The sequence below is a fragment of the Narcine bancroftii genome, chromosome 6 (assembly GCF_036971445.1).
Source record: "Narcine bancroftii isolate sNarBan1 chromosome 6, sNarBan1.hap1, whole genome shotgun sequence".
Taxonomy (NCBI): Eukaryota; Metazoa; Chordata; class Chondrichthyes; order Torpediniformes; family Narcinidae; genus Narcine; species Narcine bancroftii.
The window spans coordinates 228,783,821-228,797,905 of NC_091474.1; the positions used below are offsets into that span (position 1 = coordinate 228,783,821).

At 45.4% G+C, this 14,085-nt stretch overlaps 1 protein-coding gene across 9 annotated transcripts in view; it reads right to left on the minus strand.

Annotated features, from left to right (window-relative positions):
- Positions 1 to 14,085, minus strand: part of LOC138737113 (tyrosine-protein kinase Fyn) — a 253,161-nt gene that overhangs the window by 175,298 nt on the left and 63,778 nt on the right. The window lies entirely within an intron of this gene.

Genomic DNA, 14,085 nt, shown 5'->3' on the forward strand with positions numbered 1-14,085 from the left:
CCTTTGGCCCACAATGTTGTGCCAACGTACTCAACCTTCCCAACCTCACACTCATAACCCTCCATTTATCTTGCATCCATGTGCCTGCCTAAGAGTCTCCTAAATGCCCCTATTGTACCAGCCTCCACCACCACCCAGGCAATGAATTCCAGGTATCTGCCACTGTGTAAAAAATGTATTCCTGGCATTTCCCCTAAACTCCTCCACCCTTCACTTTATACAGATGAATAAAGAAGATGTGAGAAATGCACTACAGCTAAACTCGTGCCAGCAAGGCGCACACGCATTGTGTGACACTACCCTGGTTCATGAGAACAGAGGAAATAATCGAATAATCACATCCAATACATCCACCTTCTCTGCAGCCACTCCTTTCAAGTCCCAAGAATCTCAGTCCTCAACTCTCAGGGGAGTCCCATCACTTGCCCAGTACAGTTTCTCGATGTTCTGGTTGGGATCTTGCTCTGCTCAAGATGGCCACCATATTTCCTAAAGTACAGAAGGGATTGTACTTCCAAAGACATGTCGCTAGTCAAGAAGCGTTTTGGAATACGAGAACAGTTGTGGAAGCAAAGGTCTTCCTCGTGAAGCGAGATACAGCTTTGGAGTTCAATGCAAGTGCAGACTTTAACTTGATTACACTTTGTTGATGGCTTTTTTAAATAACAGAGTACTGAGCCTGCAGTGCCAATCAACAATCACTCGCATTGCAACATTAAGATCACATTGTAGATACACTACACCACTTTAGGAAATTAAGATTTATTACATGGCAATAACTCTAGGGTTTCTTTTGCTCTGTGATATACAGTCAAAGCCGTTATCTGGAAATCAAACAACTGACAACCTCAAACAACTGGCCAAAAAATAAAAATCGTGGTAAGTAAATGGGTAAAAAAAGATACGCATGTTTAAAATTGGCATCCCTCGCAGTTAGTTCTCCATTCATGCAGAACTCAGTCTCGAGCAAACGGGACACTCGCTTACCCGGCATCTACTGATAGCTGTAGGTGCCAGATACCTGGGGTTTTACTACATTTGGAAGACAGCAGCATAGCTCAGGTTTTAAGAATCAATTGCACTTTTCTGAAACATACAGGATTTTGTAGGGAAATTAGGATATTTGGGCAGCACGGACTCATGGGCTGGAAGGGCCTGTTACCTTGGTGTATGTTTAAATGTAAACAGTTTTCTCGCTTTTCTCCAACATTAGAGAGCAGTGCTTTCATTCAGCAATTGAAGAAACAACAGAACAGCAAGAGAGAAGGAACGAAGAGCTGATGTACAAAAAAATCCCCAAGCTCCATTTTCTACTCCTTCTGTTAACAAGTCAGGTGTAGGGTATCATGTTCCCAATGATGAGGTAGGGCAACTCAATATTGATCACCCGGCTCTGCTCAGACACATGGAATTGATTAACTACAGCAAGAAACTGCTGCCACAGACCCAAGGGCAAGGCAAGTCAAGCCCCAGATCTAAAGTCTGTTTCTTCTCTCAGTAAATGTTGGCATATTCTTACATTGAATATTACAGCACAGTTCAGGCCCATCAGTCCACAATGTTGAGATCTATAAACCTACTTCACTATCAATCCTCCCTCACAGACAATAACCCTCCTTTTTTCTTCCATGTTCCTCTTTGGCTTGGCTTCGTGGACGAAGATTTATGGAGGGGTATGTCCACGTCTGCTGCAGGCTCGTTGGTGACTGACAAGTCCGATGCGGGACAGGCAGGCACGGTTGCAGCGGTTGCAAGGGGAAATTGGTGGGTTGGGGTTGGGTGTTGGGTTTTTCCTCCTTTGTCTTTTGTCAGTGAGGTGGGCTCTGCGGTCTTCTTCAAAGGAGGTTGCTGCCCGCCGAACTGTGAGGCGCCAAGATGCACGGTTGGAGGCGATATCAGCCCACTGGTGGTGGTCAGTGTGGCAGGGACCAAGAGATTTCATGTTCCAATCTAAGAGTATTGTAAATGTCCCTATTTATCCCCTTCACCACCCCTGTCAATGCATTCCAGGCACCAAAGAGCTACCTCAGAAGACAAATGTATAATCAGTGGTTACTATAGTCAAAGGCTGAAATCTTTTATTCCCCCCCTCCAGATTCTAAAAGTAAGCAGAGGGACATCAGACAGATTCTTGGGAACAGGTGCACGAAGAGCTTTTAAGTGTGTATTCTTGAGAATTTAGGAGAGAGGAATCCAATCTGATAGGGCAAGACTAGATGCAGAAAGAACATTGTTGAGTGTCTAGAGTGGGGTTTGGGTGTGGGGAGGTGGGGGGTAGGGGAAGTGTTGTGTCAGGTTACAAGGCAAGAGGTTTAGGACTGAGGCGAGGAGAATTTTGTTCCCCCGGTCAGAAAGTGCTGACTCTGTGGAGTCTCTACCACAGGGATAGAGAGGCCAATTAACTGTGTAGCACAGAACGAGCCCTTCAGTCCAACTCATCCATGCTGACCAAGTTGGCATTCTAGGTTCGTACCATTTATCTGCATTGTTCAACTCTTTCTATCCAACTGTCTTCTGAACATCGTAATTGTACAACTTCCCTAGAGCTTCCTCTGGCAGCTGGCCCCTCAAGTTCCACTTAAATCTCTCCCCTCAAACCTAAGCTCTCTTGTCCCTGAAGGAGACAGATGAATACTCAAGATAAATTCTAGAGAGAAGAAGGGTTTGAGGAGCAAGTGGAAAAAGGGTTTAGAGACAGATGATCTGCCATCATTGAATTACAACATTTGGACAGATATATGGATGAAAGGTTTAGAAGGATACAGACAAAATGTTAATTTGGCTGGCATGGGCGAGTCGGTCACCTCAGAATAATGATAGTAAGTTTACTGTCATACATACAAGTCCAATGTACATATTCACCAACATTCTTGCTTGCTTCAGCCAGTTCTTCTTTGGCTTGGCTTCGCGGACGAAGATTTATGGAGGGGGTAAAAAGTCCACGTCAGCTGCAGGCTCGTTTGTGGCTGACAAGTCCGATGCGGGACAGGCAGACACGGTTGCAGCAGTTGCAGGGGAAAATTGGTTGGTTGGGGTTGGGTGTTGGGTTTTTCCTCCTTTGCCTTTTGTCAGTGAGGTGGGCTCTGCGGTCTTCTTCAAAGGAGGTTGCTGCCCGCCAAACTGTGAGGCGCCAAGATGCACGGTTTGAGGCGTTATCAGCCCACTGGCGGTGGTCAATGTGGCAGGCACCAAGAGATTTCTTTAGGCAGTCCTTGTACCTTTTCTTTGGTGCACCTCTGTCACGGTGGCCAGTGGAGAGCTCGCCATATAACACGATCTTGGGAAGGCGATGGTCCTCCATTCTGGAGACGTGACCCATCCAGCGCAGCTGGTTCTTCAGCAGCGTGGACTCGATGCTGTCGACCTCTGCCATCTCGAGTACTTCGACGTTAGGGATGAAAGCGCTCCAATGGATGTTGAGGATGGAGCGGAGACAACGCTGGTGGAAGCGTTCTTGGAGCCGTAGGTGGTGCCGGTTAGCACTTTGTAAAATAGCATCAATAGTACACGTTCATGTATAGAGAGACAATAAGTGGCTTTTGAACAGTGGAGAAAGATGTCTTCTGGTGCCTTAGTACTTACAGCAAGGATGAAGTCCATTTGGTTTGTGTTTTATAGTGAGATGTGGGCACACCTGCTGCCAATATTCCTTCATCTCCACACTGCCTGGGAAAGATGGTGAACACATCTCCTTTTGGAACTGCCAATCTTTCTGGCACAGGTTCATCCAAGGAAGTGTTAGATGGCAGAGTTCCATCAGTTCAAAGTTGAATCAAGAAGGGTAACACATCCTGACTGCCAATTATTCCGGAAATCCACGGAAGAACAAGTGACAGAGCTTTAACATTTAAAGTTTGGCCACATGTTATCCATACACAGGCTCAAGAATCAATTCTGAGGGGTTTGGGTGGTGGTGGGGGGCAGTGGAAGCAGCAAAATGAGGGTGGGAAATAAAGGACAACTTTTTTGCTGGCACACCAACGTCAGAATGGGAAATAAATTTACCTTATCAATCTCCCTTATATATTCCATGTGTCACACCAAACCTGCCCCAACCCCCAACCCTAACCTCATCACATCATTGGGCAAGCGATTGCTATTACAAGTGGAAATTTGATTTCTTCAGCGAGCTTTCAATTTAGTAAAGGGTTCCAGCACAGAGAGCCGACTATTGGTGTCTACCACGCCCATGCTGCATGAGGATACTTGCACTGGTAATTAATGAGTGCAACACTGCAGCTGCAGCAGGAGAGGAAGCTTGCATCCTTCCAATCTGTGGGCTGTCATGCCCTTGTCCTTCGCCTCAGATGACTACAGTGGTCACCATTGCTACAATTTGCCTTGGGTGCTTTGCCGAGATACGTCAACAGAGACAATGCAGCATTTCCTTCCCTCGTGCTGGGTTCGCTTGCAGTAGTTATCGTTGAGGGCTTGAAAGGAGAAAGAATGCAGATGGAGGGTTTTCTCACTTGAACCTTGCACATTTCAGAACCTATCTTGCTTCTGTGGTCAACACCAACAAGCAATCCTTCTCAACCACTTTATTGCAAGCGTTTACTCTTTTGATTATTGCAAATGAAATAAATTGCTTCCAGTGGTTTCATCAAATTTGGGGCAATTGGTTTTGTATGCTTAGTCAATGTCCGACCTGCTCTCCCATTGTGCAATCGACCTTACCAGTCAATGGAGCTCAGGAGCAAGGGTCTCAACTCAAGATGCAAGGCATACAAGGCAGTGGGAATATAGCAGAGTGATGAGCCTGTGATATTCTCTGTAACAAGGGACTATAAATCTGTGGATCAGAGTGAATAGTAGGACAGGATAAAAAGACAAACCTGCTCCTAGTTAGTTTCTGTCTGCTCTCCTGCATGTTCAACTCTATGATTCATTATAACATTGCCAAAGATGAAGAAGGCAGTCAACCATTTCAACCCTTCTGACCCCATTCCATTGTCACATTTGTTAAGAAACATATCCCTTACACCCACAGAGATTCATTGGAATAGTTCTGTTTCGATTATGCTGACAATATTTGCTTTCCATACTTTGAACAAGGGTGGCCTGAACAAGCTTGCATTCTTCTCTTCACCTCTGCAGTCACTCATTTTCTAAGTGCTGCCAATTCTGTCTAAATTCTATGTCAAACTCTCCTCCAACACACTTGTCATTTCTTGATAAAAGGGAGGATTGTTGCAGAGACCATGCTTTACTTGTACACATCATGAGCTCTTTAAAAAATGAAGTATTTGTAACCAACTGATAGGAGGGACTTTCTTAATCGCACATTGTCGGACTTCCACCATGGAGTTTCATCTTATTGTCCATTATCTTGAAACCAGCAAATGTCCTGTTAATCTCATCTGCACACTCTTAAAAGCTTCCAAATGTGGTCTAAATAGTTTTATAGAACTACAATATTACCTCGCAACTCTTGAGCGCAATCCCCCGACTAATGAAGGCCAGCACACCATAAGGCTTCCTAACGATCCTAACGCAACCTTGAGAGATCTTTGGATTTGTATCCCTAGATCCCTCTGTCTTTCCACACTGTTAAGAATCCTGCAATTAACCATGAACTCAACATTCAAGTTCGACCTTCCAAAGTGCATCACTTCACACTTAAGACGGTTTGAACTCCATCTGCCACATTTCTGACCAACTCTGCATCCTGTCTATATCCACAACAACTCCAACCTACTGACTTATCCATCCACTTCTTCATCCAGGTCACTTGTTTCTTTCTTTCTTTGGCTTGGCTTCGCGAACGAAGATTTATGGAGGGGTAATGTCCACGTCTGCTGCAGGCTCGTTGGTGAATGACAAGTCCGATGCAGGACAGGCAGGCACGGTTGCAGCGGTTGCAAGGGGAAATTGGTGGGTTGGGGTTGGGTGTTGGGTTTTTCCTCCTTTGCCTTTTGTCAGTGAGGTGGGCTCTGCGGTCTTCTTCAAAGGAGGTTGCTGCCCGCCGAACTGTGAGGCGCCAAGATGCACGGTTGGAGGCAATATCAGCCCATTGGCGGTGGTCAATGTGGCAGGCACCAAGAGATTTCTTTAAGCAGTCCTTGTACCTCTTCTTTGGTGCACCTCTGTCTCGGTGACCAGTGGAGAGCTCGCCATAGAACACGATCTTGGGAAGGCAATGGTCCTCCATCCTGGAGACGTGACCCAGCCAGCGCAGTTGGGTCTTCAGCAGCATGGATTCAATGCTTGCGGACTCTGCCAGCTCGAGTACTTCGATGTTGGTGATGAAGTCATTCCAATGAATGTTGAGGATGGAGCGGAGACAGCGCTGTTGGATGCGTTCTAGGAACCGTAGGTGATGCTGGCAAAGGACCCATGATTCGGAGCCGAACAGGAGCGTGGGTATGACAACGGCTCTGTACATGCTGATCTTTGTGTGTTTCTTCAGGTGGTTGTTTTTCCAGACTCTTTTGTGTAGTCTTCCAAAGGCGCTATTTGCCTTGGCGAGTCTGTTGTCTGTCTCTTTGTCGATCCTTGCATCAGATGAAATGGTGCAGCCGAGGTAGGTAAACTGGTTGACCGTTTTGAGTTCAATGTGCCCGATGGAGATGTGGGGGAGCTGGTGGTCATGGTGGGGAGCTGGCTGATGGAGGACCTCAGTTTTCTTCAGGCTGACTTCCAGGCCAAACATTTTGGCAGTTTCTGTAAAACAAGACATCATGCGCTGGAGAGCTGGCTCTGAATGGGCAACTAAAGCAGCATCGTCTGCAAAGAGTAGTTCACAGACAAGATGCTCTTGTGTCTTGGTGTGAGCTTGCAGGCGCCTCAGATTGAAGAGACTGCCATCCGTGCAGTACCGGATGTAAACACCGTCTTCATTGTTGAGGTCTTTCATGGCTTGTTTCAGCATCATGCTGAAGAAGATTGTATTTTTTTTTTAAAATCACCAAGAGCAGGCATCCCAGAACAGATTCCTTCAGAATTTCACTTAGTCACTGACCTCCAGGCAGATAACATTCCATCTACTAATACCCTCTGCTTTCCGTAAGCAAGCCAATTATATATCCACACAACCAAGGTTCCCTGGATCCCATACATCATGACTTTCTCAAAGAGTCAACCATGGGAAACCTTGTCAAATGCCTTACCAAAATCCATATACACATCTACCACCCTCCCTTCATCAATTTCTTTTGACACTTTCTCCAAAACAATTAGGCTCATGAGGCACAGCCTTCCCCTCACAAAGCTATGCTGACCATCCCTGAGAAGACTATGCTTCTCCAAGTACTGGTAAATCCTGCCCCTACATCCCCTGTAGTTCGCATACAGACCCAACCGCTTAACAAATGATGCTATCATCACCACCCCCCATCTAGTCCTCACCCACCTGAAAAACAAGAACTTGTATGTTTGAATGCTGTTTATAACTTCTGTTCAGCATTCACCACAATCATACCATGGTACCCAATAAGGTAGTTGAGTCTGCTGGGTGCAAACACCTCCCTGTGCAATTGGATTCTCGACTTCCTGTCAAGGAGACCTCAGGTAGTCTGGATTGGTAACAGCACCTCCAAGACCATCAGACTGAGCAGGCCCCCCCACCCCCAGGCTGTGAGCTTAGTCCACTGCTGTTCACTTTGCTGACCCAAGATGGTGTAGCTAATCGCAGCTTCAACCACATCATCAACTTCGCTGACAATAGGACTGTGGTGGGCCTGATCAGTAAGATTGACGAGTCAGCCTACAGAGATGAGGTGCAGTCACTAATGGGCTGATGTAGAACCAACATCTGAAGGTTAAAAAAAAAGAGATGGTTGTCGACTTCAGGAGGGCCCGGGGTGGGCCATGCTCTGCTGACCATTGGCGGCTCCACCGTTGAGGTCATCGAGTGTCACGTTCCTTGGAGTGCACTTGGTGGAGAATCTCACCTGGCCCCTTAACACCAGCTCCACAGCCAAGAAAGCCCAGCAGCGCCTCTACTTACTGTAAAAGCTGAGGAAAAGCTCATCTCCCACCCTCACTGCATTCTACAGAGGAGGTATCAAGAGCATCCTGTGCAACTACATCACCAACTGGTTTGGAAGCTGTACCACCTCAGACTGCAAGACTCTGCAGAGGATCGTGAAGTCAGCAGAAAAGATCATTGGGGACTCTCTTCCTACCATTAAGAACATCTACAACATTCCATGTAGGCGAAAGACAATAAATTTTGTGAAGGACTTGACACACCCCTCATGTAAACTGTTCTCCCTTCTGCCATCTGGTCGGAGGCCCCGCAGTACTCTGGCCCTTGCGTCCAGATTGGACAAGTTTTTTTCCCCCCAGCCATCAGATTCCTGAATTCCCAGAACTCATAAGGGTAGAGTACCGTGGACATTTACTGTATACATCTTAATATTTTAATATTTCAATGTGCTTAACTTCTATTCTAACTTATACTTATGCTCCATGGACCTGTAGAAACGCGGTCTTGTCTTTACCATGCAAGCTTGGCATGAATGATAAATAAAGGTGACTTGACTAAGAAACCTCCAATAGTTTTCCCACCACTGGCACAAGACTCACTGGTCTATAATTCCTAGGATTCTCCCTATTACCTTTCTTAAATAAAGGGGACTACATTTGCCATTCTCCAATCCTCCTATGTGGCCAGGGGGAATCAAAGATCATTGCCAAAGTCCCAGCAATCTCTTCCCTTGCTTACTGCAGCACATCTGGTCCGTGCCAAACTATTATTCTGCCTTAGAAGCAGATTGTAGTCAACACTCAGAAATGCCGGAGGAATTCAACAGATCTTGCAGCATCCACAGGAGGTAAAGTTATATTACTGAGACCTTGAGGAAAGGCTCAGGCCTGAAATGACAGTAATATATCTTTACCTCCGATGGATGCTGTAAGACCCGCTGAGTTCCTCCAGCATTTTTATATTTTTATATTCTGCCTAGTCCTATTGACCTGCACCCAGACCATAGCCCTTCGTACCCATCCCATCCAATGTACTTATCCGAATTTTTCTTGATTGTCAAAACCGAACCTGGTTTCACCACTTCACGCAGGATTTCACTGCCCAATGGAGTGGTGGAATTAGAATCAGCATCATTCATAGTTTTCAGAAAGGAAAATTGTTCAACAGACTATGGGCAAAGAGCAGGGGAATGAGACTGGATGAACTGCTGCCCCACAGCTAGCTTGCAAGGTGTTAGCGGGCTGAATGGCAGCCTCCAACGAAATCCTGATTCTATGTCTGTTCCCATTACTGCACATTTCAAAGTCCAGGGTAAACCTTCAAAGCTTTGATCAAAAGATATGGAGAGATGCAGGGAGAAAGTGTCATTTATGAAAATGCTTGGCGGTTGCCTTGAAATTGCTGCTTGTGGAGAGGAAACCATCCATCAGGAGGAAAAATTATACAGGTCGTCGTGGGAGAGTGACTTGTAAAGCCATGGAGAACGGCAGATTGAATTCTCAAAGGTGGGAAGAATATTTTTTTTGTTAGAGGCACAGCACAGTAACAGGCCCTTTTGTTCCACAACCCCATGCTGCCCAAATACACCCATGTGACCAATCACTTACTAACCCCCTGTACCTGTGGAACATGGGAGGATTTCATGGGGTCGCGGGAAGAACGTACAAATTCCTTGCAGCTAGCGCCAGATTCGAGCCTGGATTGCTAGCGCTGCAATAGTGTTGCGCTAACCGTGACGCCCTTTGTTGAGCCAAATCTAGTTTTCATGGTTCCACAAACACAAGATGAACTTCTGACTTGCAAATTAAAAATAACTACTGATAATCATCAAGAAACAAAAGGTTTCAACACTCATTGAAACAAGTTCCCCTTCCCCACCTTCCCACATGACCAATAACACAATGCTGATGGAAATACTAAAACTCTCCTGTCCTTGGACCACTCTCACATTCTGCACTACCGATAGCCAAACCAGCTGCACACTTGGTCTCTCTTTGGGGAAATCAAAAGGGACACATTACCACATTCACAACATCAGCTGAGGAAATAATTTACATTACGTAGTGCAGAAATTTTGCACCAAGTCCCTGAAATATTGGGGGATGGGACTGGTGTGTCAACAACCATTCTTTCTATTACAGATCGATGGATATTTTTCTTTAAATTAACACATTAGCTGCTTAATAAGATCACTGCTGACTCCATGTCTTGCCCATCACTTGCCTCCCTGATTCCCACATCATTGGTTGCCCTTTGCGTCCAATGACAATAGCAAGCTCACCTTTGAATGCCTGAGCATTACAGCTTCCAAACTGGAGAATTCTAATTACGTCAATTCATCTGCGTAAAGACACTTCTCATTGCTAAACGTCTAACCCCTTATCCTGAGACAAGGTTCTGGTCCTAGCCTGTGGAAACAGTCTCTCAACATCCACCGTCAATCTCTCTCCGAACTGTGCAAACCTTATTCACTGCAACACTGCTGGTCACATTAATAGTGAATCGACAGGTCCTTTCGTGATAGAGCAAGCCTGCTTTGCCCACACACAGCCTTGCTTTGGACCCCTACCCAACCACAGTGCTTTGAACAACGGAGTGGGGAGTGCCACAGGATTAATTCCTCACTCAGACCATCTCCGGCACCCAGTTCAGAGTCAAAGAAATGGAGTCTCCACACTTTAAATATTCCAGGTTCATGCAAGTGACCTGGACAGATGCAAGGGCAGAGGAAGGATTTCCGTAAGCTGAAACTAGGCAAGATTAAAAGAATTTATTTCCTCCACAAAACAGGAGACAAGCAGCTGGCTGACGGCTGAGTCAAGAAGATAGATTTGGAGTGGTCTGGAATCCTCGGCCTATAATTGGGGCGGAAAGAAAGTCAAACCAAATTTGTTTATGGACCTGGGAGAAAACAACTTGTAGAGTGATAGAAAGAAGGGCAGTGAAATGGGGCTGAATGGAATGCTCTACCAACAACTGAGACAATCTCAGTGGATCAAACGGCCTCCTGTTGGCCACAATGGCCCTCTGATTCCATGTCTTCATTCCTTCAAGTAAAAGCTGAACATTTTGATTTGAGGCCAAGACCGCTTTCATGAGCATATTAAATTGGGTTACAATGGCCCATCCCATACAGCTCTGCATTCTTGCCCATCAACAACTATCCAATTTGCCTGCATTAGATTGGTGTCCTCCCTTGACTAGTGGAGACAAAATTTATAGGTCATAGAGAGTTACTCACAGGCTCTCTCGCCTAGGGTTATATTTTATTTGGGAAGCACCGAATGAAGCAGTCCGCATGGGTCAGAGGGCTTTTCCTATCTTTTTCATGGGATGGGGAGGGGGGTGGAATTTATAGGTATGCAAGGTGGTGGATCAAACTTGGTCTCCTCTTGCGACTTGCTGGGCCACAAGCTAATCTCCTGGATCTGCCCACACGCTCCCCAGCAGACGACACGCTACAAGCTGCAACCAACACATGGGAGGAGCAGACAACCAGGGGACGAATGGCACATCAGCCAAACATCCATGTTCATCTTTAATTAGATGAAGTCAGTTGGAAAATCTTGGAAAATGGAATGCAGGAGGCCAAAACAATAGAACATGTGGGAAAACACAGGTTGGATAGATTGTTGGTTTACTTTCTCTGATTTCTGTGCAAAGTGTGCATGGTTCTTTAAACATGCCTGCTAATCAAAGTGAGCTACATTGTTTACTAGGATAGTTAATAGCCCAAATGAGAAAAAGTTAGTATTTAAAGCCAACTGCAATTTTTTCCCCACATTTTCCGATTTTACCCTGGAGTTCTGGAGTAGAGGATTTTATTTTTGTTTTGGAGAGTTGGCACCTTAAAAGGTGACCCAGATTTAATCACTGGAAACAAATGGCCAGGCTCTGTTCCAACTGGGTAATTAAAAAAAAATAGTTGTGGATACCTGGAATGCTTTGCTGGGGTGATGGTGAAGGCTGAAACATTAGGGGCAATTAAGAGACTCTTAGACAGGCACATGGATGAAAGTAAAATAGAGGGTAAAGAGGTAGGAAGTGTTTCATTTTTTTAGTCATGTATAGGTTGGGGCAACATTGTGGGTGGGCCCATAGAGTGATAAGCTTCCTCAGAGTCTTTGCAACAAACTTGGGGAAAAGATCAAAGTGACCAACTGACCCACTTTACAATACAACCTTGTCTTTCCCTCTCACAAATGTTGGGACCCACAGATCATAGCACAGTTAGGGCAACAAGTGCTCAACAGGCTGGGTAGATGGGAGATGCTGTCCATCTGCGTCCTTCCAATGAATGAAAGGATTTGTCAGCGTCGTCCACAAGTGCTCATTCACATTAAGCTACTGGAGGTCAGGGGCTCCCACAAATCAATTGGGATATTGCACTTGAAGGAGGCTTTAAGAACATCTGAAAGCAGTTTCCATTAATTACATGCCAATACTTCAGAGCTCTATCACAGCAAGAACATCTGCTTTGGGAATCTAGGGCTAGGAACACAGATGATATTCAGTGGCTGTTGGTGTCAAGTAAGTGTAATCAGGACTTTTATTTTGGCCTGGAAGAGGATGCCAGCAATTGCTTGCTTTATGTTTTCAATGGATTTGAAGGATTTTGCAGTGACAGTGTTGATTTTCTCTCCAGTGGCTTGCCGTGGGTGGTGGGAGGACAGGGATAGAATCAGTCATACACCAAGTCTATATAGCTGTCAAGCACCCATCAATACATTCCCATCAACTTCCTCAGGTTTGAACATTCGCCAACACCCTGGGGACAATTTACAAGCTTTGGTGACCCATGAGGAAACCCATGTGGTCAGATGGGAGGAACAATCTTCAGTAATTTACATCTTTTGAGAAGTCATGGATCACAGCTATTTTTTTTTGCTGAGGGCCCTAATAGATCGGTGTTAACACATGCATCATTTTTAATGACCACCCAATTCTAAAACAAGGGGATTGAAAGCACTAATAAAATGCTTTTTGAATACTGTAGTATCATCATTTGGCGGCAGTGACTCCCGATGCTCATTAAGCTAACCCCCAGAGCTGCACTCAGCTCTTGTTCTTGCTCCGAGACTATAGGGCTGTGGTCATTACATCCAAGTGCTTTGTCGATATTTAATTCTGTGATTTATTTTCTAACTCATGGCTGGCTGATCTCAGACACCACTGATTCATCATCCAAAACCCTGGGTAGGAATTTGTTCACAGTTTAAATGCAAAGTCACAAGAAATCACTTAACATTGTCATTTTATGGACCTTGGTTTTTCTATCCAAAGCTTCCTTCTTCTCCCTCTCACTGGCTCCTCTTCCCTCAGCCTAGAGACATCACAATCAGTTTCATTTTCAACTCGCTTATTCCCTTAGTCTGATTTCCTTCAGGTTTAGCCACCATCTCCCTCCAACCCCGGACCACTGGGATTGTTATGGTGGTGCCTGCAGCCAGCCTGACACATCAATTCACTCCATCATTTCACCATTCCTCCCACCTCAAGCCCTTCTTCTACGACCAGTCCCTTTGCCAACTTATTTAACTCAAATCCCACTCTAAACTATGGGCAGTTCTCGCCAGAGTATCCCAATTACTCAGGAAACAGGCTCCAAGTCCAATACAACGTTGTGGAAGCTATGGAGAGGGTGAAGAGGAGATTTACCAGGATATTTTCGGGATTGGAAAATATGTCTTATGAGAGCTACGTCTTTTCTCTTTGGAACAAAGAATGAGAGATTATGAGATGTATCGATAAGGTAGACAGTCAGCACCCTTTTCCCAGGGCAGGAGTAACAAACATCAGAGGACATCTGTACAAAGCAAAGAGAGGAAAGTTTAGGGGAGGTGTCAGGGGTTTGTTTTAAAAAGAGTCGTGGGTGCCTGGAATGCATTGCCAGGGATGGTGGTGGAGGTTGGGACAATAAGGTCTTTTAAGAGGCTCTTAAACAGGAACATGGATGAAATAAAAATAGAGTTGGGAGGTTGGGAGGGAGGTTTTTTTTGGTATATATAGGTTAGTACAACATTGTGGCCTGAAGGGCCTGTACTGTGCTGCAATGTTCCATGTTCTAACCAGACCCAGAAATAGTGACAGATTTCCTTTCCAACAGAACTCTGGTGAACCTGATGGTTTATTTAAATAAGTCAAAGACTTCACGG